The 24,490-nt window shown below is 45.1% G+C and overlaps 1 long non-coding RNA gene across 1 annotated transcript in view; it reads left to right on the top strand.

Moving 5' to 3' along the window:
• LOC310846888 overlaps positions 1-22,738 on the top strand; it is a 533,700-nt gene extending 510,962 nt beyond the window's left edge. The window contains exon 2 of the long non-coding RNA XR_014565586.1: positions 22,328-22,738. This is a non-coding gene — a long non-coding RNA (uncharacterized lncRNA). The remainder of the gene's footprint in view (positions 1-22,327) is intronic.
• Positions 22,739-24,490: the final 1,752 nt, after the last annotated feature.

The raw sequence follows: 24,490 nt of genomic DNA, 5'->3' as shown, positions 1-24,490 counted from the left end.
CTAAATCCTTCGAAGACAGAGGTCCTATGGCTGGGTTGGGATGGCATGGGGATGAGGGACCAACTCCCTTCTCTTGCGGGGGCCCAATTAGTGCCATTGCCTTCCGTTAAGAGTTTGGGTGTAATCCTTGACGCCTCCCTTTCCATGGAGGCGCAAGTTACAGCAACAGCCAAGGCGACATTTTTCTACCTTCGCCGCATCAAGCAGTTGGTCCCTTACCTTTCCCGCCCCGACCTGGCCACAGTGATCCATGCGACGGTCATCTCCAGGCTTGACTACTGTAATTCACTCTATGCGGGGCTGCCCTTGAAGCTGTCCCAGAAACTCCAGCGGGTACAGAATGCTGCAGCGAGGCTCCTCACGGGGTCTCTGCCATGGGAGCATATTCACCCATGAAGCTGCACTGGCTCCCGGTGGAGTACAGGGTCAGATTTAAGGTGCTGCTTTTGACCTTTCAAGCCCTTCACGGCCTAGGACCCTTCTACCTACGGGACCGCCTCTCCCGGTATGCCCCACGGAGAGCCTCAAGGTCCATAAATAATAACACCCTAGTGGTCCCAGGCCCTAAAGAAGTTAGATTGGCTTCAACCAGAGCCAGGGCCTTTTGAACTCTGGCTCCAGCCTGATGGAACGCTCTGCCTCATGAGACCAGGGCCCTGCAGGATCTGATTTCTTTCCGCAGGGCCTGTAAGACAGAGTTGTTCCGCCTGGCCTTTGGCTTGGAGCCAATTTGATTCCCTCCCTCCCTCTCTCTCTCTCTCTCTCTCTCTCTCTCTCTCTCTCTCTTTTTCCTCCTCTTTCTTTCTTTTCCTTCTCCTGCGATGAGGCTACATTTTAATATTTTAATGTTCCATTATTTTAATGTTGTATTTTATTTTTGTTTTTAAGTTGTAATCATTCATCTTGTTTTTATTATTGCTTGTAAGCCGCTCTGAGCCCGGCCTTGGCTGGGGAGGGCGGGGTATAAATAAAAAATTATTATTATTATTATTATTATTATTATTATTATTATTATTATTATAGCACCTTGAAGCATAAATATATTTATTGAATATATGGTTACTTAATCATTCTATATCATAGTGGCACTGAATTATGACTATTGTGCTATTAATGTATCAAACGCTCTTTCTTTTTATAAATCACCTTGAGTACAACATATTTGTGCTAAATATGGTATATAAATTCCTCTTTGGAGATCAATCATGGCCGAGTAAGATTGTCTTCCATAAACACAGTTTTAACAAGGAGTCCGTAAGTGACTGTGGAGGCCAATTCTGGATCCACACGTCCTTCCACAGTGGGGACATAGGTTTCCGGGCAGGAGCTGATCACGGTGTGGATTTGCCAAGCGTGCCTTCCTCTTGGCACGTTTCTCCCTTGCGTCCTGAGTTCGAGTGTCTTCAAAGCCCATGACACCTTTGGTAAAGGCTGTTCTCCAGCTGGAGTGCTCGCAGGCCAGTGTTTCCCACTTGTCGGTGTTTATACAACATTTTTTAAGATTTTCCTTGAGAGAGTCTTTAAACCTCTTTTGTTGACCGCCAGCATTACGCTTTCCAAACTTGCTATGGCAATACAGCATGCATACAGAGAAAAGATGGGGACTTTATTGGCTTTCTTTTCTTTTTCTAACAGTGTTCAGGCCCAAATATCTAGCTTCACTTGGCTGGGAAGGGAGCAGGGAGCCATTCATCTGGCGCTCAGTGCCATGTAATCCCATTAGCTCCTACTGGCCATGGCTAATCTGGAGCATAATCCATAGGTAGCTCCCCTGTGCTAGCTTCGCCGAAATGAACAGGAGTCTTGCAAAATTACTGCCGTGTTCTCATTCACTCCAGCGGGGTTTATTTTCACAGGGGCCCTTCCTGGTGGGTTGTGTGCCCCTGGAGGATTTCAAAGTCAACAAGAGACAATGCGCCATGGATCTTGGCTTAGTCTTGCGGGAGCAGGGGCTGGGGGCAATTGGCTAGTGATTCCAAGCAGGGATAAAGCAATCTTGTTGGAACAGTCCGCATGACCCCACTTCCACATTGCCACTGCCGCTGCCACCAATGATCACAGCAAAGCCTTGCTATCTTTTGATTTATCTGGCTTTTAATTCAATAACTTAATACAATGGAGGGGGGAGGGAAGCCAGGAGCCTGCTGGGAGTAGATAGGAGCTTTCATTCTTTCTTTGCTGGTCTGCTTTATTATCCCTAATAGGCTTTATAAATGTTTTCCAAATCCAGCAGCAACGGTTTATTTGCTGCCTAGCATAGCATGTAATCTTTTCTAGAGGTGGTATTGATCTTGTTAAAAGTCTCCCGGCCATTCAAGTCCTTAAGCAATGCCTTCTTAGCAGCCACTTTCCCGTGACAAAGTGGTGTGTCCTCTTGATACCTTGGCCAGCGACCAGCGAGCAGGTGGATCGGGTACAGCGAGAGGAGAGGAAAGTGGAAGGTGTGCTTCAGAAAGCCAGGTAGCTCCTGGTTCAGCTCTGCTTCGCGCAAGGCGGTATCTCTTAGATGCTACATCCCCTCTGCAGCATTTAGAGGGGTCTGTGTGCAATAAAGTTGGCCACCTTTACCAGGTTGCTGTCTATTTGGATTTTATACCCCACACTTCAAATATATTATCAGGCCACTTACAATAAAGCATTATAAATACCATTCAGTAACACATTAAAATTAAGCTAAAAGCAGCAATCCCATGAAAGCACCTTGGAAACAATCTAAATAAAGCAAAAATGAAAAACTTTGGGGAAATAAAAAGGTCTTTGTCTGGTGTTGGAAGGGCATTAGAGTGAGTTCCAGGAGAGTCTCCCTCACCTCAAAGGTTGGGGAAACCTTTCTGCCCATTACTGCAATAAAGTGCATGACATGAAGTTTGCAATCCCTCTGAAAAAGTGCAACAGGAGTGTTAAGAATTCTTGCCAGTCCCTGGAGCGTTGCTGGCAGAGAAGCCCTTGCGGAGCAAGAAGGGCCGATAGCTTTATATGCATCCAGTGGCATAGAGCGAGGGGGCAATTTTCCTTTGTTAGGGAAATTGCCTGCTATTAGACCAGAATGACAGATGTTTCCTTAATGGGAGGTGATGGTTGGGAGAAATATGAAGAACAGCACTTCTGGAATGTGAAAAGCCATTAGAGCTTGGAGGATGTGAAAATAGCAGCTTCTACAGGTGGTTTAGACCAAGAAAAATCACATGAGTGCCTCACTAATAGGGGATTCTTATGGGACAAGGCAGGGGGTCCAGTTCTGCAGGAGGAGATCAGCCCTTGTTTAGCCCAATACCTGCTTTCCTACATCAGCTAGTTGCTGCTGCTGCTGCTGCTGCTACAGGGAGCTGGTCAGTCTTGCTTTGCCTTTTCAGCTCTGAAAGAGAGAGTCAGGGAAAGGGAAAGAGATGTGCAAAAGTCTAGGCAAAAAAAATCTGAGCTGGAAATGTTTGCAAGTTAGCTAAGCTCACACAGGTTGGGGGGGGGGGGACTTTGCTAAGCGCTTGACTAGCTGGACCAATTATGGCTGAGGTCTCGCTTGGTTGCATCTTCCCTACAGTCAGGGCTGGATTTAGGTTTGATGAGGCCCTAAGCTAGTGAAGGTAATGGGGCCCTTTATATGTCCAGCTGTCCTTTGTCAACAACAAATTGTCGCTTTTTTGTGTATTGAATATATGCTATATGGTAATTTATGGACCTAATAGGTATCCAAAGCCATTTGCACATGCAGAATGTAGGCACCCTATATATAGAAATGAGCAAACCGGTGATATTTTAGGGAGCAGGCTAGCAGGCGGGGCCCATGACTTACATCAGGGGTCAGTAAACTTTTTCAGCAGGGGGCCAGTCCACTGTCCCTCTGACCTTGTGGGGGGCCAGACTGTATTTTTTTTTTGGGGGGGGGGAATGAACGAATTCCTATGCCCCACAAATAACCCAGAGATGCATTTTAAATAAAAGCACACATTCTACTCATGTAAAAACACCAGGCAGGCCCCACAAATAACCCAGAGATGCATTTTAAATAATAGGACACATTCTGCTCTTGTAAAAACATGCTGATTCCTGGACCGTCCACGGGCCGGATTGAGAAGGCGATTGGGCCGGATCCAGCCCCTGGGCCTCGGTTTGCCTACCGATGACTTACATCATAGGAGCCTACACAACACAAAACACTGTTGCTGTATGTAGGTTTTATTTTATTTGTTTTTTATCTTATATTTTGAAAGTGTACATCCAGGGTTTCTTTTCCTTTAATTTTTTTGCGGGGCCCAAAGAGAGTGGGGCCCTAAGCTGTAGCTTCTTTAGCTTATATGTAAATCTCACACTGCCTACAGTTGTGAAGCAGAAGCAGCAGTCAAAGTGGACCAGTAGCTGCACCTAATTTAAATCCCAGCTATGAATGGAGTTTCTGGTTTCCAGGAAATCTGAATCCAGAAGATGGAATTTTTCGAAGTGCTGAAGGCGAAGGCAGTGTGACAGAGGCACTGCTGTTGTCTGTAGTGGTGTAGCCAGCCTACTGATGTTTCTGGTATACAGTTGTGTGTGTGTGCTTTTCCAGGGTCTGTAGTACTTTCAAAACACTTGCCACCAGTGCTGTTTGACTAGAGAAAATGACGAGACAAAAGAGATGTGTGTGCCTATTATTAATACACTGTACAGTCAAAGCACATTCTTTCGCTGAAATAATTCTGGGAACTGTAGTTTACCACTCAGAGGTTTACAATTCCCAACAACATTAAGGTGTAGTGTGTACCCAGAGGGTGCTTCCTCCTAGACCCTAAGCATTTTCTTGAAAATGTTTGCACCAGTCACTACTTTCGGGCTTAATTCCTTATCTGGAACTGGAGGCAATAATCCTCCTATCAAGGGCTGGTGTTTTAATTGAAAAGCACTCTGCATATCAAACCAGAAGGTGTATAGGGAATGGAAAATATTTAAAGAATATTTAAAATCATACTGTATGAACAATAAAATACTTGCAGAAATAGAGTGATACTGGTAAGCAAGAAATACATAAAATATAATATTGGAATATATATATATATATATATATATATATATATATATAACAAAATAATATGAATCTGTGCAAGGAATACAGATAATATAAGCAGTATAATGAGAATTATTGGAAGTTCTGTCATGTAAATGTCATATATTGTATTTGTTTATGTCTGTTTCTTTATCTTTTCTTACTTTATTGTTTCTATTCATTTGTAGTGTTTTCTGTTTTGTACGTTATGTAACTCAATAAAGATTTTCTAAAAACAAAGAAAGAAAAAGAAAAGCACTGTTAAAGTACAATAGACGTTTATGATTACTACCATTATTGAGTTGTCATTTTGCTAAAAGAAACAGAAGAGTTCTGCAGATTTTTAAAAGAGTACATTAAATGGGAAAATATATTTTTAAAATCTGCTTCTTCTTTTTTTTCTTTTTTCTTTTTGTGCCAAGGGTTTTATTTAGTTTCACCTCCACATCTAAATTCTCATACACACAAACATGCACACACGTATATGCAAAATGAGTATAGAAACCATGTGCTGTCAGTTATCTTTCCCACTTCACCTCCTAGGAGGTTTCTCCTGTCAATCATACGTACTGCCATTGCATGACAAGTAATCCTCTTTCCTCCAGCCCCCAGATCTTCTAACAACGGTTCCACAGGTGGAATTACGAAGAAGCCATTTCTGCCAGATCATACTTCAGTGGAAACAATTCCTAGTAGTTTTCCTGGAGCCACTTTGAGGTGCCGATTGGGGAATTGCATTTCTGAAGGTTTTGCTGTGAGGGTGAGGGAGTGGGGTGTGATTCCCTCGCATACAGAAAAATTGTATAGCGGCAAGATGACTAGATTACATCTTACATCTTAGAATTAGCCAAATCGACAGACATAATAAGACAAAAACCAAAAAGTGAAGTAAAAAAAGAATGGGAGTGACTAAATGAATACGTCAAAAGTCAAGGTTCGAGGGCAGAAATCTGGCTGAGTTTGGAATAACCTTGTGAAGTGAAAGGATATGAAAGAAGGATTTATATCTAGATGTTAGAATAGAGACGATAAAGAAAACAGGAAAACAGGAAGACACAATGAGAGATAAAGGAGGTGCTGTGGGATTGGTGGAAGACAATGCCTTGTTGTTGTTGCTTTAGTGTTTATAATATTAACTTGTAAGATATGGATTTGTTTTTTGTTGTTGTTGTTTTAGTTTTCGAATGTTGATTTTAGTGTGTTGTGTATTGTTATTATTTTATATCTTTCGTGTTGTTGTTGTTGTGTGGAAAATACTAATAAAATTTATTTAAAATAATAATAATAATAAATTACATCTTACTCCCTGGTGTGCGAGTTTTCTAAGTGCAGTGCTTTTTGAGGTGGTGGGGTGGAGCGTTTCCGTTGACAGAGCAGTTGAACATGCCGGATCCTGGTTGCCTTTGCATTACCCCAGTCCAGAAAAGCATTTCCACCTGAGATCTTGCTGAAGGTTTAAACCGGAACTGCGCTGGGTGAAGGTGGGTGAGAGAGAGACCTTGCTTTTGCCCTCTGAAGATCCTGCTGCCCCCATTGTGTCAGTGTTGCTCTCAAGCTCATCTGTCATGGGGTCAGCTCCTGCTGGGGCACAAGGGGTTGCTCTCTGCACTGCTGGAATATTTATCTCCTCTGGCTGCAGTGCCAAGACAGCTGACAGTTTGATGTGTTATCTCACAAAGCCGGGGCCAGTCTTTCCCTCAGAAGCTGGGGGGGGGGGGAACTGTGTGGGGAAGAAAGGAGTTGCTGCATGAGGCAGAAAGGAGGAGGGCTCACCAGACATTAAAGGTAAAGGGACCCCTGACCATTAGGTCCACTCACAGACGACTTTGGGGTTGCAGCGCTCATCTCGCTTTATTGGCCGAGGGAGCCGGCGTACAGCTTCCGGGTCATGTAGCCAGCATGACCAAGCCGCTTCTGGCAAACCAGAACAGCGCACGGAAACGCCGTTTACCTTCCCACCAAAGTGGTACCTATTTATCTACTTGCACTTTGACATGCTTTCGAACTGCTAGGTTGGCAGGAGCAGGGACTGAGCAACGGGAGCTCATCCCGTCGCGGGGATTCGAACCGCCGACCTTCGGATCGGCAAGTCCTAGGCTCTGTGGTTTAACCCACAGCACCACCCGCGTCCCTCACCAGACATTGGCAAATGGTTAAACTGGGTAAACTTTTAAAACAGAAGCGCCAACAACCCGTTTTCTCCTCAGCCACATTCCCCTGTCATTTCTAGGGCTTGCGCAAGGCCTCCTTTCACAGCGTAAGGGCTGGCCCCTATTTTCTGCATGCTGTTCCTAGAAAATCACTGCCCCCGGTTCTTCTTTTGCAAATGCCTTTAAACAAATATTATTTGTTTATTGCATTTCTATCCCGCCTTTCCTCCAAGGAGCGCAAGGTGGCTTACATACTTTTCTTCCTCCTCCTTTTATCTGAGGTAGGTAGGCCAGAAAGCAGTGACTGACCCAATGTCACCTAGAGAGCTTCATGGCTGAGTAGGGATTTGAACCCTGGTGTCCCAGGTCCTAGTCTGACACAACACTACGCTGTCTCTCTTTGCATACATGTGTACTAGCTTAAAGTTTGAAATCCCAGCCCCAAAGTCTTTAGGGGTTAAATCTTCCAGAAGGCTGTGGCACATTGACTCTATGCAGATGCACACATGAGCACTACCATGTCACCAGGTGCAATGAGTGCCACTTGAGACACTACAGCTACCGGCCAAGGAGATTCAGTTTGAACTGTTTGATATCATTAACCAACAGAGTTCCCTGTCTGCTTCCAGACAGGGGTTTAATCTGCAAAGGGGTCACTGAGACATTGCAAATGGATTGCTAGAAACAGGGTTGTCTGTTTTTTTCAACTAATAATAATAATAATAATTTATTATTTATACCCCGCCCATCTGGCTAGGTTTCCCCAGCCACTATGGGCGGCTTCCAACAGAATATTAAAAATGCAATAACCTTTAAACATTAAAAGCTTCCCTAAACAGGGCTGCCTTCAGATGTCTTCTAAAAGTCTGGTAGTTGTTTTTCTCTTTGACATCTGGTGGGAGGGCGTTCCACAGGGTGGGTGCCACTACCGAGAAGGCCCTCTGCCTGGTTCCCTGTAACTTGGCTTCTCCTGGTGAGGGAACTGCCAGAAGGCCCTTGAAGCTGGACCTCAGTGTCTGGGCAGAATGATGGGGGTGGAGACATTCCTTCAGGTATACTGGACCAAGGCCGTTTAGGGCTTTAAAGGTCATCGCCAACACTTTGAATTGTGCTCGGAAGCATACCAGGAGCCAATGTAGGTCTTTCAAGACTGGAGTTATGTGGTCTCGGCGGCCGCCCCCATCACCAATCTAGTTGCCGCATTCTGGACTAGTTGTAGTTTCCAGGTCACCTTCAAAGGTAGCCCCGCGTAGAGCGCATTGCAATAGTCCAAGCGGGAGATAACCAGAGCATGCACAGATTTTACCAGGTAAAGGGTTGGTACAGGCTGCCAATCACATCATGAGGGTGGGGGAGGAATCTTGCACACAGGAGGAGACCAAGCCCACAATAAACACCTATCTGGACAGCAATGGTTTTCAAATGCCTCTTTAACCAGAACCAGCACAATGCAGTGGTTAGAGTGCTGGACTGGGTCCTGGGAGAGCAGGGTTCAAATATCACTTCAGCACTGAAATCCACTGGATAACCTTGGGCCAATCGCTCACTTCCAGCTTAACCTACCTCACAGGGGTGTCGTGAGGATAAAATGGGGAGGAGGAGGAGAAGTATGCTCTATGTCACCTTGAGCTCCTTGGAGGAAAGGGGGGGGTATTAATGCAATGAATAATAAATGAATGAACCATTAAAAAGGAACCGCTTTAACCCCTGGCTTCCGATTCCTCACCTTGAGATTAAACACCTTTCAAGACCCCAAGGAGGTAAGCTTAAAAAAAAAAAGACACCCCATGTATATGTGCATGGAGGGGGTGAGGTTCCATAGAAGCAACGCACTAGAATGTCAGTCTACAGACATACCTTGAGGACGGGGACAGGATCCAACCTAGTTCATCATAGAAGTTAGGACAGAGCATGGCAGAGAACGTCATCTCAGAAATGAAATACCGTATTTTTTGCACCATAACACTCACTTTTTCCCTCCTAGAAAGTAAGGTGAAATGTCTGTGCGTGTTATGGAGGGAATGCCTACGGGTGGCATGCCTACGGATTTTCCTCCTCTAAAAACTACGTGCGTGTTATGGTCGGGTGTGTGTTATAGAGCAAAAAATACGGTACATATTGAATAATGACTAGAAGGGCAGCTCCTTGGATGATTGCTTTAGCATTTGCTAGCATTGTATAGTTGCCGTGTTTACCATAGCAATTTTAAATTGGAGTGCATCTTATATGCATATTGGATTTTGAATTTTTAGCCACTTTGAAAGCCTGGGCTGCAAAGTAGAATAAAAAGGGGGGAGGATTGGAGATAAAATGAATTCACTGAGTGGTCCAGAGCAAGTCATTATCTCTCCTCAGCAGCCTTCCACATCAACCCTCCCCCAATTTTTATTGGGTAAAGAAAAAGCATTTATATGCGTTTTATATGCATTATAACAGTGTTTCCCAACCTTGTGCCTCCAGATGTTTTTGGCCTACAACTCCCATCATCCCTAGCTAGCAAGACCAGTGGTCAGGGATGATGGGAGTTGTAGGCCAAAAACATCTGGAGGCACAAGGTTGGGAAACACTGCATTATAACACTGTGGCACCAGATGTGGTGCTGTAGAGTTTCATTTTTTTGCCAACGCGATTTCTCATACAAAGTTTGCATGTTTTTGTTGTGTCTCGATCCAGCCTTGGAATAGCACTCCATGAATGTGAAGTGTTGCTACACGAAAGATGGCTTCTGGCAGCTGCATTCCCTTGAGAAAGAGAGTCAAGTCTGGAGAACCCATTGTAACCAAGGTTGGTTCTCTAGGTCAGAAAGAAAAGGGAGCCACAAGAGGTCCCAGCTTGAGACTGAGGCCCAAAGCTGAACTCAGAAGTATCCCTCCTTTCCTCCACAGCATCCTTTTCTGTGCACATCAGCTACTCCTGCCATGGGCTTGCAATGGGCTTCTGCAGATCATCACTTGCCATCAACCTATCTGGTCCTTCTTCTGCCATATGAGGAGCTGAGAGCCCAGCTAAAAGAAGGGACTTCAGGAAAACGCAAGGCATGACAAAGAGGTAGCATCCAAGCCCTTGGCAAAGAGCTAATGTGGAGAAGGAGGGGGAGCCTTAATGAATTCTATTTGGCTCTAAATCGCCTGACACCTTTGCTAAGCCAGGTATAATTAACGTTATTAATGTTGAGACCACAAGGTCCTTGCCCAGGCCTCTCACCTTTGGGAATCCTGGAGTCCAGCACCGCTTGGGGTCATTATCACACAGAGTTCTCCTCCTGCCAAGCCCAAGAAACAGAAGGCGACCCCTCAGCCATCTGGCAGGGACCTCTCCAGGTGAAGGAGAGGAATGACCGCAGCTCAAATGACAGCCAAGGACAAGACAGCCAGGCCATTTTCATTGCTCCATTAACAGGTAAACTTCTCTGCTCTCTTTCATGCCACGCATCTTGCATATACGATGGAGTTATAGCAACTCTTCTGACATGTCCCCAGTGGCGTAGTGTGGGGGGTGCAGGGGGGGCCGGCCGCACCGGGCGCAACATCTGGGGTTAGGGCAAATCCACGGGTTGGGGGCGCAAATCCACGGGTTAGGGGGTGCAAATTACTTGCCTTGCCCCGGGTGCTGACAACCCACGCTACGCCACTGCATGCCCCTTTAGAACAGAGCTGTCCACCATTTCAGATGTTTTAACTGATAGATAGATCATCTCCTTTTTAACCAATCAATACATGTAAATAAAATTTTGCATTTTATCAGAACTCCAGTCCAGATGCCTTTGAGATATTGAACAAGTTGAACAAGACTGACACTCACTGTCAGAAGGAGAGGCTGTTGCCAATATTTTATTTTTCATTCCTTATTAGAGAAACGTAGAAGATCCAAAATAGCCTCGCCAAATTAAACACATGTGCCCCACCAGCTCCTCGCTGATTAATCGATGAAAGCATTAGTTGATAAATGTACCAATTAAACTTGGTGCCTCTACTCTGGACATCTGACTAATGGATAAAGAATGCTACTAAGACACACACTCACAATCCCCCTGCTGCCCTACTTATTTGGCTACGAACAATTCCCAGGCGACTCAGCATATATGTAAGAACTGCCCCACAGGCTGAAGGCTTTAGCTCATTTACAGTGAGACAGAAAGCAAAGTAGCACAGCACAGCTCCTCTTCACTTATTAATGGCAGTATAGAAGGAAACTTCAACAGGGCTGAACTTGGCATTACAGGCTTGCCATAACAGCTCACCCGGGCTGTGAACAGCATACTAACCCTTCCCAGCCTCCTTGCAGATATCCTGCTTATGTGAGTCTGCAGAAACAGAGGGGCTTATCAAAGACCCAGGGGGTGGAGGGGGTGCCAGAGTACATTTCTGACCTGCCACATGCTGCCCAGAAGTTGTGAGTTTGATGGGATTGTCATGAATTGGAACGATATGTGCAGCTGTTTTGTCCACCCTCTGAATGCTCGATGGCCAGGAAGGCCATGCGTCCCACATCTGGAAGAACATTTTCCGAGCGATGTTCTGTTTCTCTTACAAGGCTGAAACGAAATCAGGTGCTGGGGGTGGAGGGGACTCCATTGTCCTTGGTAGACTAGAGTGTTGCTCCCAGGAGCTTTAATTAACTGCCTATCTTGTCTCACAGAGCTACAATGTTTGTGCATTTTCATGAGAAGCTCCTCTGGTCTCCTTTCATGGGCAAGGAGCCTAATCCCCTTGCATGCTTCAATGTCATATCAATTACCCATTCGATATTGAATTATCTCCATCAGAGTATTAAGCTAATGAGATGCGCTCAAGACTCGCGCTCCGGGAATACCAAATGCAATGTACTCCCATCTAGAACTTGCACTCATTTGTTTTGCTATGTAATTAATGCCAATTAGTGTGTGTTCCTTTTCCCTCTTACACAACAAATCTAACAGCACTTCCCCTCCACTCTCTCAAATGTCTTTTTGGCTTCAAGACAACTGAAGAGATTTTCACATTGTCTGTCTACAGGTGTGTAGTGTTTGGAGGGAGGGAGGGACTAGGGATGGTTGAAGAATTTGATTCACTTCACACTTAACGCTGAATGAATCAAATCTACACTTTCTGGAAAAATATGAGAACCGGAAAGCACAACCCCCCTTCGAAAATTCACACTTTCTGGATTTTCAATGCAGTTATTCAACCAAATGATGTTTCAAAAATTGTGTTAGGGGAAATTGTATTAGAGGAAAATGTGTATAAATGTAAATATATTCATGAAAATAACATACAAAACTGCATTATATCAGAAGTTGCTTGCAGAAAATGTGTACATTAGTCACAGCTACAGACAAAAAATGTGTCAGTTGAGAGAAATTCACAATAAAATGCTGAAGAATATTCATGAGGATTTAAAAAAATAAAATAAAATTGCTGCAGAACTGAAAATCCAGCCATTTCTCTTTTTTAATGCAATGGAACAATCTCTCCAGATACAGATGAACATGAAGCTGTTTGATGCCTTTCTCTCTCTCTCTTTTTTTTTTTTTTTTTTTTGAATATTTATTAGCATTTTCAAAAAAAAAAAACACAAAAACAACAATTTAACAAAAAATAACAAAAATACAATACTGAAACCGGGAAAGGGGTGGGTGGAGTCTGGGAATCCAAAGGGTATATAATTATAACTTGCTTTGTTTTTATTTTGTTTTGCTATTTGTTTGGAACTGGGGAAAGCCGCGGAAGGGAAATTTTGGTCGACTTTAGGAAAAATGAACAACGATGTTTAAGTATTGATGTTTAAATTTGGATAATAAGGATTTGCTGAATTAATAATTTAAATTGGAATACAAGAAGGGGAGGTGTGAGGAGGTCTGAGAAATAAGTTAAATGAAAATAAGTAATTGGAATTATATGTGTTTGGGGGGGTGCAAATGGTGCCCGCCGAGTCACCAGGTTCACAGGCATCCGCGCCTGTGATTTTTAAGGATCCCCGCGTCGTCGTCGCGGACAAGACCCGATCCTGCGGAGCCGATTCCCTCCGGAGCTCGGAGGGAATCCACCATTAGTCGATGGCGCTAACCTGGAAGTCCTGTTTGATGCCTTTCTCAGACATTTTAGCCTATATTGGTTGCTCCAGTCCAGGGGTCAGCAAGGTTTACCTCGCCTGGGCCAGTTCACTCCAGCGGAGATCCCTGCATGGGCAGGATTGTGTGTGGGCGTGAGCGCACGTGCATGCGATTTCTGGCACCTGTGCAGACGCAATTTCCGGCGCTGCCATCTGCACAGATGTGATTTCTGGCATCTGTGTCTGCGCAGACGTGATTTCTGGCACTGCAGACGTGAGTCCCCATGCCGGTTTTTCTGTGCTGGTTTAGCACAGCACATGGGGACTCACCAAGCAGGCGGCTTGTGGGCCAGTTAAACGACCACCGTGAACTGCTTGTGGCCCATGGGCCTTAGGTTGCCTACCCCTGCTCTAGTCATTTCTTTGACTGCTGTCTTCTTCTTTGGCGATCACTCGTAGCCGAGTAAGATTATCTTCCATAAACACGGTTTTAACAATGAGTCCATAAGTGACTGTGGTGGCCAATTCTGGATCCACACGTCCTTCCACAGTGGGGACATTGGTTTCCGGGCGGGAGTTGATCACGGTGTGGATTTGCCAAGTCTTTCCCAGTTGTCAGTGTTTATACTACATTTTTTTAGATTTGCCTTGAGACAGTCTTTAAACCTCTTTTGTTGACCACCAGCATTACGCTTTCCATTTTAAAGTTCAGAATAGAGTAGTTGCTTTGGAAGACGATCATCAGGCATCCGCATAACATGACCAATCCAACGAAGTTGATGTTGAAGAATCATTGCTTCAACGCTGGTGATCTTTGCTTCTTCCAGTACACCGATATTAGTTCACCTGCCTTCCCAAGTGATGTGTACATTTTTTCGGATGTGTAATTTTTTTCGGAGACACCTTTGATGGAATCTTTCAAGGAGCTGGAGATGGCGTTCATAAGTGGTCCATGTTTCACAAGCTTATAGTAAGGTTGGTAGTACAATAGCTTTGTAAACAAGCATTTTGGTTTCCCTGCGAATGTCGTGGTCCTCAAACACTCTGCACTTCAGTCGGGAGAAAGCCGCACTCGCAGAGCTCAGGCGATGCTGGATTTCCTTGACTACAACCTTCCCTCGTCCTCCAGGAATTATCTCCATCCCTTTAACTCTTCCCTTTCCAAATAATTTGCTCTTAGGTCTGTCCCACACCCCAAATTGCTGTCACAATTCATATTGCAGTGAGCGGGGCAGAACTTTCAATCCTTTCCACTAGCTTCCAGGCAGGAGGGTCTCTGCCACTTATCAGGAGGAGAGAGGGAGGCTGTGGGGAAGTTAGTGCACCCACAACACACTGAATTCTCCACCACTTCACCCCTCCCAGTCAGCCCACTACTAGGAAGCTAGAATTGAGGTCCAGCCCCATCAGACAAGCCACATCTTGCTCTTTTCCCCCACCCCAAAGGCCCCAACATAAATCACCTCCCCTGATATTTGGGGCTGGGAAAGGGGAATTGATCACTTGACTATATAATTTGGGTTCCAGCATTTGGGAAGCAGAGTTTGAAGCAGATTAGCAACAACTGGGTGCTGCTAGCTCACCCACGTCTAGAAGCATCCTTGTGAAATATATACCGTACCCAATCAATTGCTGCACTCTGCAGAAGGCCTCCTATCAGGAAGTCTGTTCTGCACAATATAGGAATGAGTCCCCTAGTGTCATGGCATCTAGCCTTTGGAATTCCCTCCCCCTCGAATATTTGGCAGGCCCCATTTCTGTTGTCTTTTTGGTGTCTAGTGAAGACCTTCCTCTGCAAAAAGCCTTTTAAGTAAAAAATATTTCCCTGTCCGCAACTATACTGCCATTGTGTGAGGAGGTGTGAATCTGAACTTACGATATGGTTTATATCTGTAGATCATGGCATACGTATAAGATTGACATAACTAATGTGACATGAGCTTTGGTGACCCTGGATCAAGCCAGATTTCAGCCCCCTGCTGAAAGGCATTTGGGCAGGCATAGGCAAACTATGTTTTTGGGACTACAATTCCCATCATCCCTCACCACTGGTCCTGTTAGCTAGGGATCATGGGAGTTGTAATCCCAAAACATCTGGAGGGCCAAGTTTGCCTGTGCCTGCATTTGGGCATATCCTGAGTTCATGCACACCTGACCTAATCTTTTAGATTAAAACATGCCAGTTCAGTTGGTAAGTACAGGATATTCAACTCTCCAGTGGGATACATTCACACAATGGTAGGGAGAGTTGAAGGCAGATAGAGATGCCTAGGTTCAGGTAATGGTTCACTATCACAAGTCTTTGTTAAGCAAACGGGATGGCCAGTTTTAACCATTTCTCACTATCCTGGAAGGAACAATGGACATTGAAGAAATCACTCAGCCCGCTCCCCTTTCCACTGCTATGCCTTGGCCAAAAGGTATAAAACCCCATTATAGATTCAAAGGCTGGTGAGCTCAGAACTCCATCAGGGCAGCACTTACCCAGCACTCCCCAGGACTCAACACACATTTGCTTTAACGACAGGTATACTTTCCTCTCCCCCCCCCCTTCGTTGCACTTCTAGTTTCTGCTTATGCTTCTGTAGGCCTTTTAGAATAGTTAGGGAACCTTTAATCAAGGTGTGTATGCATAGTGATTTGCTACGTACTTTAGACTGTAACTTTCCTGTCCAAAGCAGCATTTATATATATTCTGTCACTCCTATTCTATATATTAAACCGAGCTTTTTTATTTCTTCGTGTGATAGCTTCTTGTGGGCATAAGAATAAGGGTTAACACACATGCATAACCATTGCACGTCGTAAGGTAAAGGTAAAGGGACCCCTGACCGTTAGGTCCAGTCTGGGGTCACGGCACTCATCTCGCTTTATTGGCCGAGGGAGCCGGCGTACAGCTTCTGGGTCATGTGGGCAGCATGACTAAGCCACTTCTGGCAAAACCAGAGCAGTGCATTGAAACGCTGTTTACCTTCCCGCCGGAGCAGTACCTATTTATCTACTTGCACTTTGAGGTGCTTTTGAACTGCTAGGTTGGCAGGAGCAGTGACCGAGCAACGGGAGCTCACTCCGTCATGGGGATTCGAACCGCCGACCTTCTGATCGGCAAGTCCTAGGCTCTGTGGTTTAACCCACAGCGCCACCCGCGTCCCAACTGCACGTCATAACTCTCCAGCAAAAGATCCTAAACCTCTCAGCAGTGTGTGTATATGAACACACATGAGTTTTAAGATGCTTTGGGCTGTTTTTATTGTTTTATCTTATGTGTTTGCCAACCTGGGCTCTCTCGGGAGGAAGGGCAGGACATAAATTTAAAAATAAGATAATAACACTAATAATATTAATACTATAAATAAAGGGATAACTCCCCACCCACCCACTGGGCTCCTTAGTAGGAGGGCAGAAGACAAAGGTCATAAATGAAATATTAGGAATCCTGTGAATTGTGAGTCAGGAAACCACATCTTCCCATTGCACTTCATCCACAAGCCCATGAAGGGGCCGTGGGCCAGCTGCTGTCTTGGCCACAGTCCCCACCACACTGCAGACCATGGGGTCAATAGGGGTCAATAGTAATGGCCTGCTTTACAGACTTGATTTAAGACACAGTTGTTATCTTCAACTAAAAGCTGCCCTGAGTGCATAGGGACTTGAGAGAAAAGCATTGTAAATAAATGATAATAATAAATATTGAAATAATGTATGCAGAGTGCTTCAGACGCTCAAAAATGCTATAAATTCTTATTTTCCATGTATTTTACCTCCGCAAGAGCTGTTCATGGCGAAACTGTTTACTTCTAGAGCATCTGTTGGGCTAGTGCCATCGACTTGAGTTAAGTACATCTTAATTTCTAGAGATTGCACAGCTTAGCTTCGATGAAACATTCTCATGCAGTGGCTCCAGCAGTCGAGTGACATGATGGGATAGGCCAGGAACCAAGGGCTGGCATTTTTCCTCATCCGTTGCTTTCTGCACAGACTCAGCCTTTTCTACTACACATGCTGCAATACCTCAAGGACTCCCTCTCCCCATAGGAACGGACACGAACCCTGAGATCATCATCTGAGTCCCTTCTTTGTGTGCCACCTCCAAGAGAGTTCAAGAGGGTGTCAACTTTATTATCATCTAATAAATAAATGGGGGACGCTGGTGGCGCTGTGGTCTAAAACACTGGGCCTTGGGCTTGCCAATCAAAAGGTTGTCGGTTCAAATCCCTGCGACGGGGTGAGCTCCTGTTGCTTGGTCCCAGCTCCTGCCAACCTAGCAGTTCAAAAGCACATCAAAGTGCAAGTAGATTAATAGGTACCGCTCTAGCAGGAAGGTAAACGGCGTTTCCGTGCGCTGCTCTGGTGTCGGTGTCTCATTGCACCAGAAGCAGTTTAGTCATGCTGGCCATATGACCCGGAAAAACTGTCAGCAGAGCGGACAAACGCCGGCTCCCTCCACCTGTAAAGCAAGATGAGCACCACAACCCCAGAGTCGTTCGCGACTGGACTTAACTGTCAGGGGTCCCTTTACCTTTAATAAATAAATAAATAAAAATGGCGGTTTTCTGTCCAAAGTGCAAGAGAATGAGACTGCAACTACCAACTGCTGCAAGAAGGAGTCCAGCCTACTTCTGAGTTCATACTGCTCTTGGGTGATTCTTCTTTTGAGTGAAGAGTGCTTCCTTTCACTCAAAACAGGCAGGATGATCAGCTAACAGGAGAGTAGTGGCGGTGGTGGAACAGAGGGCTTGTCCACATGGGGCTTTATTGTTAGTCTGAGGCTGCCTGAGTACAAAATTTCTGGGCATTGTTCAAATGATGTTGCCCTTGACCATAACCCATCCCTTTTTTTTTCTAGAGTGAATTCAGGTTTCACCAATCCTGGGAATATCTGAAAACAAAGCAAAATGCAAACACGATCCACTTAGGCCCGGCTACGAGGTACACTGCTGCTGCTTGCCCTCATTTTAGTTAGGGTGGCACCAGCAACATCTATGCAATTTGTGGGATTGCATTCACAAATCGAGAGTTTGCGTTTGTTTGCAGAATGGAAAGACATAAGGAGCTTTTTTCCTATTTTCCTATTTTCTAGTCCCTCACATGCAGGGACCCACATAAGAACATTGTAGTAGGGATAGGGGAAGAGAATGGCTTTGCTGGAGGCTTGTTTGGAAGTCCAGTCTTGCCCCACACAAAGCAGTGACTTGCATCTCTTATGACTTAAAGAAGTAACGCTATAATGGCTTTTTGTTTTGTTGAACTGTGGATTGAGTTTGGAATCCTGCCCTTGTGTGGAGGCAAGCCTGCCTGGAAACAAGCAAAAGGCACCCTACACAATGGTTACGGAAAAATCTAGGTGTGAGGCTGCTCAGTCCCCCAGCTCGTCGGGCAGAACCCGCGGGTCCCTGCAGAATAAAGGAAAGAGTCCAGCCACCAAATAGCTGTAGACCAATCTATCTGCAGAAACACTGTAAAATTTTTGAATGTTAATGACTTTGAAATGAAATGAAGTGGTTCTAGTAATAAGGTAAAATAAGAATATGCAAGAATGGATTGATATTAGACAAAAATTTGAAGTTATAATATGTGAGGATAAATAATTAAGGGTAAATTAAGAGGGTATGAATTTGCTGAACAAATTTTTAAATGGAATACAAAAAAGGGAGGTGTGAGGAAGTCAGGAAAATAAGTAAATGAGCGGTAAGATACTAAAAAGAGGGATTTTTATTTTTATTTTTTATTTTTCTTTCTATGTTAAATTCTGGTTTTTGTATTTTTCTTGTGTTTTTTGTTTATTGCTTTGTAACTTTTTTCTTGTTAAAAATTTAATAAAAGATCATTTTAAAAAACAACAACAAATAGCTGTAGACCAAAGTTTATTGCACAACAGGTTCATAGAGGAATTTTGAACCCCGAGGATGGGGTAGCAATGACTTTTAAAACTTTCCCACCATATCCCAGAATACAGTTCGTACAGGATCACTGACACATCATTGCTACATCACTGACATGTCACAAAAGGGGAGGGGTAGACAGGGGTTACACTAGTTCAACCTTGGCAGACATGTCCAGACAGGTCCTCGGTACAAGATAACCATAAGCAGACATGTCGGTGCAAGACCCAGGTATAAGATGAGCATAGGCAAACACCTCTGAAGTCCCACCACCCAAAGTACAATAGAACTTCCTTTGCATGTCTGGACCCCTTGGCAAGTCTGGTGATGGGATTAGGCTTTCATTGGCCAGCAATTGTCACCTCTGGGAACTTCCTGGAGTCCTTTTTCAAGGGGAAAATAGCTTTAGAATGGAGGAAACTGGCAAAGAAGTTGGTTTTATATTATTTTTAAAGCTAGGTAACTTCCCTGAGCTGTCAAGTTGAAAGGATGCATTCAGGCATAACATTTAACAACTTTAAAGATGTGCCCCCCACAGTAATTTCCATAACAACAATGAACCCAAACCTCCCATCACCAGGGCAGCTGTCCTGCAGGCTCCCTTGCTTAACGAGGTTGTTTTTCTTGCCTTCTTTCTTACACCCCCTCCCTCTCCGTTGTTCAGGATTTCGTGCTCTTGCTTCGGAGACTCGGTTTGAACAATACGCCGCAATTTCTTCCTTGTTGATGGGGAATCACAACCCGTCAAGCCGAGCTTTTGAGAAAATTTTGCTACTAATCAGCGTGATTAGCTCGGAGTCCAGTCTCCAAAGAAGGGTCACGTTCAGGCCTCGGCTTGCAGCACATCACACCATGCTCGCTCGCATTCAAAGCTCTTGCCCCGCTAACAGACTGCTCTGCACGTATCTGGCTGAAGTGTAGCACACGCCGCCGAGCCGAAAGGAGTTCAGTGGCCTTGACAACTGGCAGGTATAAACTTTTATGTGTCAAGCTTTCCGTGGCAAAGGGCTATTATTCTCTGGCACGGAGAGAGCAGCGTGCGCTTTTTACTGAGCGGAGGCCCCTCCTTTTGCATCGCAGAGCTCCGTGGGCCGGGGATATTATGTGCATTGTACCAAACAGCAGAAGCCAATCAAACATTATTCTGCGAGGCGACAGCGGAGGAGCACCTTGACAAAGGACAGCTGCTCATTGACTTCAACAAGCTTTGGAATCCTTCCACACAGATCAAAGGGGAATTTGGCAAGTACGAACCAGAAAAAAAGGAGGAAGTTGCTGAGGACTCATGGCTTTCTCTCAAGACATGTCCTAACGAAGGGAACCGAGTGTCGTTTTAAGACTGCGAGAAATGCCTGGCTAGATCACACCAAAGTCCATCTAATGCAACATGTTGCATTTCCTGCTGTCATAACACGGGAACAACCTTCTTCAAGCTCGTGCCCTCCAGACGTTTTGGGCTACAACTCCCATCAGCCCCAACCAGCATGGCCAATGGTCAGAGATTATGGGAACTGCAGTCCAGAACCTCTGGAGGACACCAGAGTGGGGAGGGCAGCCTAAGGACCTAAGAGCCCTGCAAGATCAGACCAAAGGCGAATCTAGTCCAGGACCCCATTTCCCATAGTGACCTAAAGGTAAAGGTAAAGGTAAAGGGACCCCTGACCATTAGGTCAGGTCATGGCCGACTCTGGGGTTGCGGCGCTCATCTTACTTTATTGGCCGAGGAAGCTAGCGTACAGCTTCCGGGTCATGTGGCCAGCAGGACTAAGCCACTTCTGGTGAACCAGAGCAGTGCACGGAAACACCGTTTACCTTCCCGCCAGAGCGGTACCTATTTATCTACTTGCACTTTGACGTGCTTTCAAGGTGCTAGGTTGGCAGGAGCAGGGACCGAGCAACAGGAGCTCACCCCGTTGCAGGGATTCAAACCACCGACCTTCAGATCAGCAAGTCCTAAGATCTGTGGTTTAACCCACAGCGCCACTCGCATCCCCACAGTGACCTACCAGATGCCTATAAAAAGCCTACGAGCAGAGCCTGAGTGCAATTTCAATCTCCCATTACAATTCCTTTCTCTTGAAGGTAGTGCATAGCCATCATGGCTGGTTGGGCATTGATTTGTCTAATCTTTTTTTAAACACCGCGCCCACAATGACATCTTGTGGGGATGCATTCCAGTTTCACTATGTGCCACGTAAAGTACCGTATTTTTTGCTCTATAAGACTCACTTTTTCCCTCCTAAAAAGTAAGGGGAAATGTGTGTGTGTCTTATGGAGCAAATGCAGGCTGCGCAGCTATCCCAGAAGTCAGAACAGCAAGAGGGATTGCTGCTTTCACTGCACAGCGATCCGTCTTGCTGTTCTGGCTTCTGAGATTCAGAATATTTTTTTTCTTGTTTTCCTCCTCCAAAAACTAGGTGTGTCTTGTGGTCTGGTGCATCTTATAGAGCGAAAAATACGGTACCTCCTTCTTGTCTCCAGCATCATGCCTCACTTCCCCAGAAGAACACAGAGATATTGATGGTCCCCCCCCCCCCACAATGTTTGTCTCAACATTTGACTCCATTTATGACTAGAGTCACTGAAAGCCTTGGTCTCCTTGAATTTGCCTAACACGGCATATGCAGAGCACTCAGGTGAGAGGTGGGCAAGTATTTTCAAGGGAGGCAAAGGTGATGTCATAGGATCCCTGCTCCCCATGGAGGGGTGCTGCCCTGTCGCCCTCCTTTCTGTGTGGATTGTTTATTTTTCCCCACTATTGTCTCTGTCCAGACAGGTTTGGAGATTGTTAGTACAGTACTCTACAAAAATAAGCCAAACAAGAAAAATGTGTGCACCTACCACAAGTATTGATTTCTCTACGCCACCATATCCGCTTCTGAAAATTTCTTCTTTCTTTTATCTCCTGACTTGGAGGTGGGGAGCGTTGGGGGGGGGGGTCTAACAAAGAAAGAGCCCATACCATGCAATCATCATAACCAATGTCGAACAGTGGTGTCCCCAGTGGGATCTCACAATATTTCTCCATTTTCATGCTTGCACGCAAAGGCATTAGCAGAAAGAAGATAATAAGGAACCAATAGGTGTAAGATGTGGTATTGAACAGATTTCCCAATGCATTTTGAACATCCATGTTCTTCTTCAGGGAAAACCATCAGGAATACAAGTCTTGGAAACAGCATTCAATATAATCCAGCCTCTAGCAGACCTGTGGCTAAACTGATCACCTTGTTCAACATTTAAAAACTAAGCTCATCTGATGGGAAGTCTTGCTTCTGCACATGACTCTGGCAAACCGCTCTAAGCTGAAGCATTCCTTCCTCACCCACCCTAGAATGTTTAGTTCACATTGAGTTCATGAAACATTGTACCCTGACCTGTTCTTAATACATGGTTGACCACATCTACGGAATGCGATAGTTATGTTCTTTTAAGTCTTGCTATATCAATCACTAGTAATAGTTTAATAAGGAGGTTTTCATGCCTGTCCAATTCTGTGTTCCCTTTCCCAACTTTTAATCTATTGATGATTAATGCCTATATGCAACCCTCGCATTGTATTTGTGTTAACCAATCAGCAACAAGCACATATGTGGCAATGCTGTAATATTCAATAAAAGGGACTTCCCGAGACATGCTCGAGAGATGCCTCCCATATGACACTTGTCATTCGTCTGTCGTTTATTTCAACCCAACACTCATCCTAAAGAAGCTGTTCTCTTAAATCTAATAATCGATTACTGATTAGATGGTGAGTAGTTCCCCCTGCGGAAGAACTAAGGTATTTGGATGCTTTAGCTGAGTTTTCTGCATTGCAAGGGGGTGGGACTAGATGCTTCTTGAGACCCCGTCCAGCTCTACAATTCTATGATTCTATGCTTCAAAGCACCCCCAATCCACACAGATTTTAATCCAGGTGTTCTCCCTGCCCCTTTTGCTTGAAGAAAGCTATGGTTTTCCCAGTAGTGATGTAGGGAAGTGAGAGCTGGACCATAAAGAAGGCTGACCACTGAAGAATGGATGCTTTTGAATTATGGTGCTGGAGGAGACTCTTGAGAGTCCCATGGACTGCAAGAAGATCAAACCTATCCATTCTGAAGGAAATCAGCCCTCAGTGCTCACTGGAAGGACAGATCGTGAAGCTGAAGCTTCAATACTTTGGCCACCTCATGAGAAGAGAAGACTCCCTGGAAAAGACCTGATGTTGGGAAAGATGGAGGGCACAAGGAGAAGGGGACGGCAGAGGACGAGATGGTTGGACAGTGTTCTCGAAGCTACCAACATGAGTTTGACCAAACTGTGGGAGGCAGTGGAAGACAGGAGTGCCTGGCGTGCTCTGGTCCATGGGGTCACAAAGAGTCGGACACGACTAAACAACAAAAAGGGGGACCGAAAGAGAGAATGCACCCCAGTGGACTAGAATCCTCAGAGTCCCTCCCCCCTCCATGATTCTACCATTAAAATCTGTGTGGGCCATGTCTGGAAGCAACAGGAAAACTAATCCAAATATGTCCTCAAGCTGCAAGCCTCTCTTCTGCAGGAGACTTGTGCATCAAAGAGAGAGAAAGGCAACAGTAAATTTTGTTGTGCTCTGCCACTGGTACAGGATTTTGAGACCCTGGGCAAGGTATCACTGGGCAGACTTCATCAATGCTTCATTCACTACTGTTCCCTTAAGGAATTTCCCACCTGTCAAGCAGGGTTCCCACAGTGGGGTGATGAATGGTCCCAAGGCACTTATGAGCCATACGTACTCATTTTAGTAAGGAACAGGGTTGTATATTGAATGAGATCATTAACTGGGTAAGATGGAAGACCTTCTGAGACTCAGGCCACATCACAGAACTAGTAGATAGCAAAAGAGGCAGAGGCCATTGAGCCTTAGGGTTCCCCTCCCCAAGGAATAATTCCAAATTAGCCAAGTGGCACCGTGCCTTACAGGATATAAATCTGTTGGATGACCTGTTTATTGAGCATGTTTATTGAACATTCATCCTGATTTATTTGCAGGGAGGTCATTCAGTGTTGCATCAAGCAATGTCGTTCAGGTCCACACAAACTAAGGCCCACCAAGCCAAACCCAGCTGGCTTAGGGTTCCTGGGTCTCATGATCTAACCTGAAATTTCAGGGCTTCCATTTCCTTCTCAGGATATCAAGGGAAATAAGTAGAATCTGAGATTAAGCAGCCTAAACCAACTGGAGACAGCCTCTCTTCTGCTCAGTCAGATAGGAGGTTTTACTCCTGTTTCTTTACTCCCATGATCACCAGCCCCCACTCCTCAGCCACCAGGATCTATGGCCAGGATCTACTTCCTGAACTGCCAGATGCCAGTAGTTTTCACCATGCCCTCACCAGGGGCAGGATCCCAAACTCAATTCACAGTTCAACCCACAGTTTCACAAACCAAACAGC

This window comes from Podarcis gaigeae, assembly GCF_964106915.1.
Source record: "Podarcis gaigeae genome assembly, chromosome: 6".
Classification (NCBI taxonomy): Eukaryota; Metazoa; Chordata; class Lepidosauria; order Squamata; family Lacertidae; genus Podarcis; species Podarcis gaigeae.
Note: the sequence above shows the minus strand (reverse complement) of the source record. Positions and strands in the feature narration are given on the sequence as shown.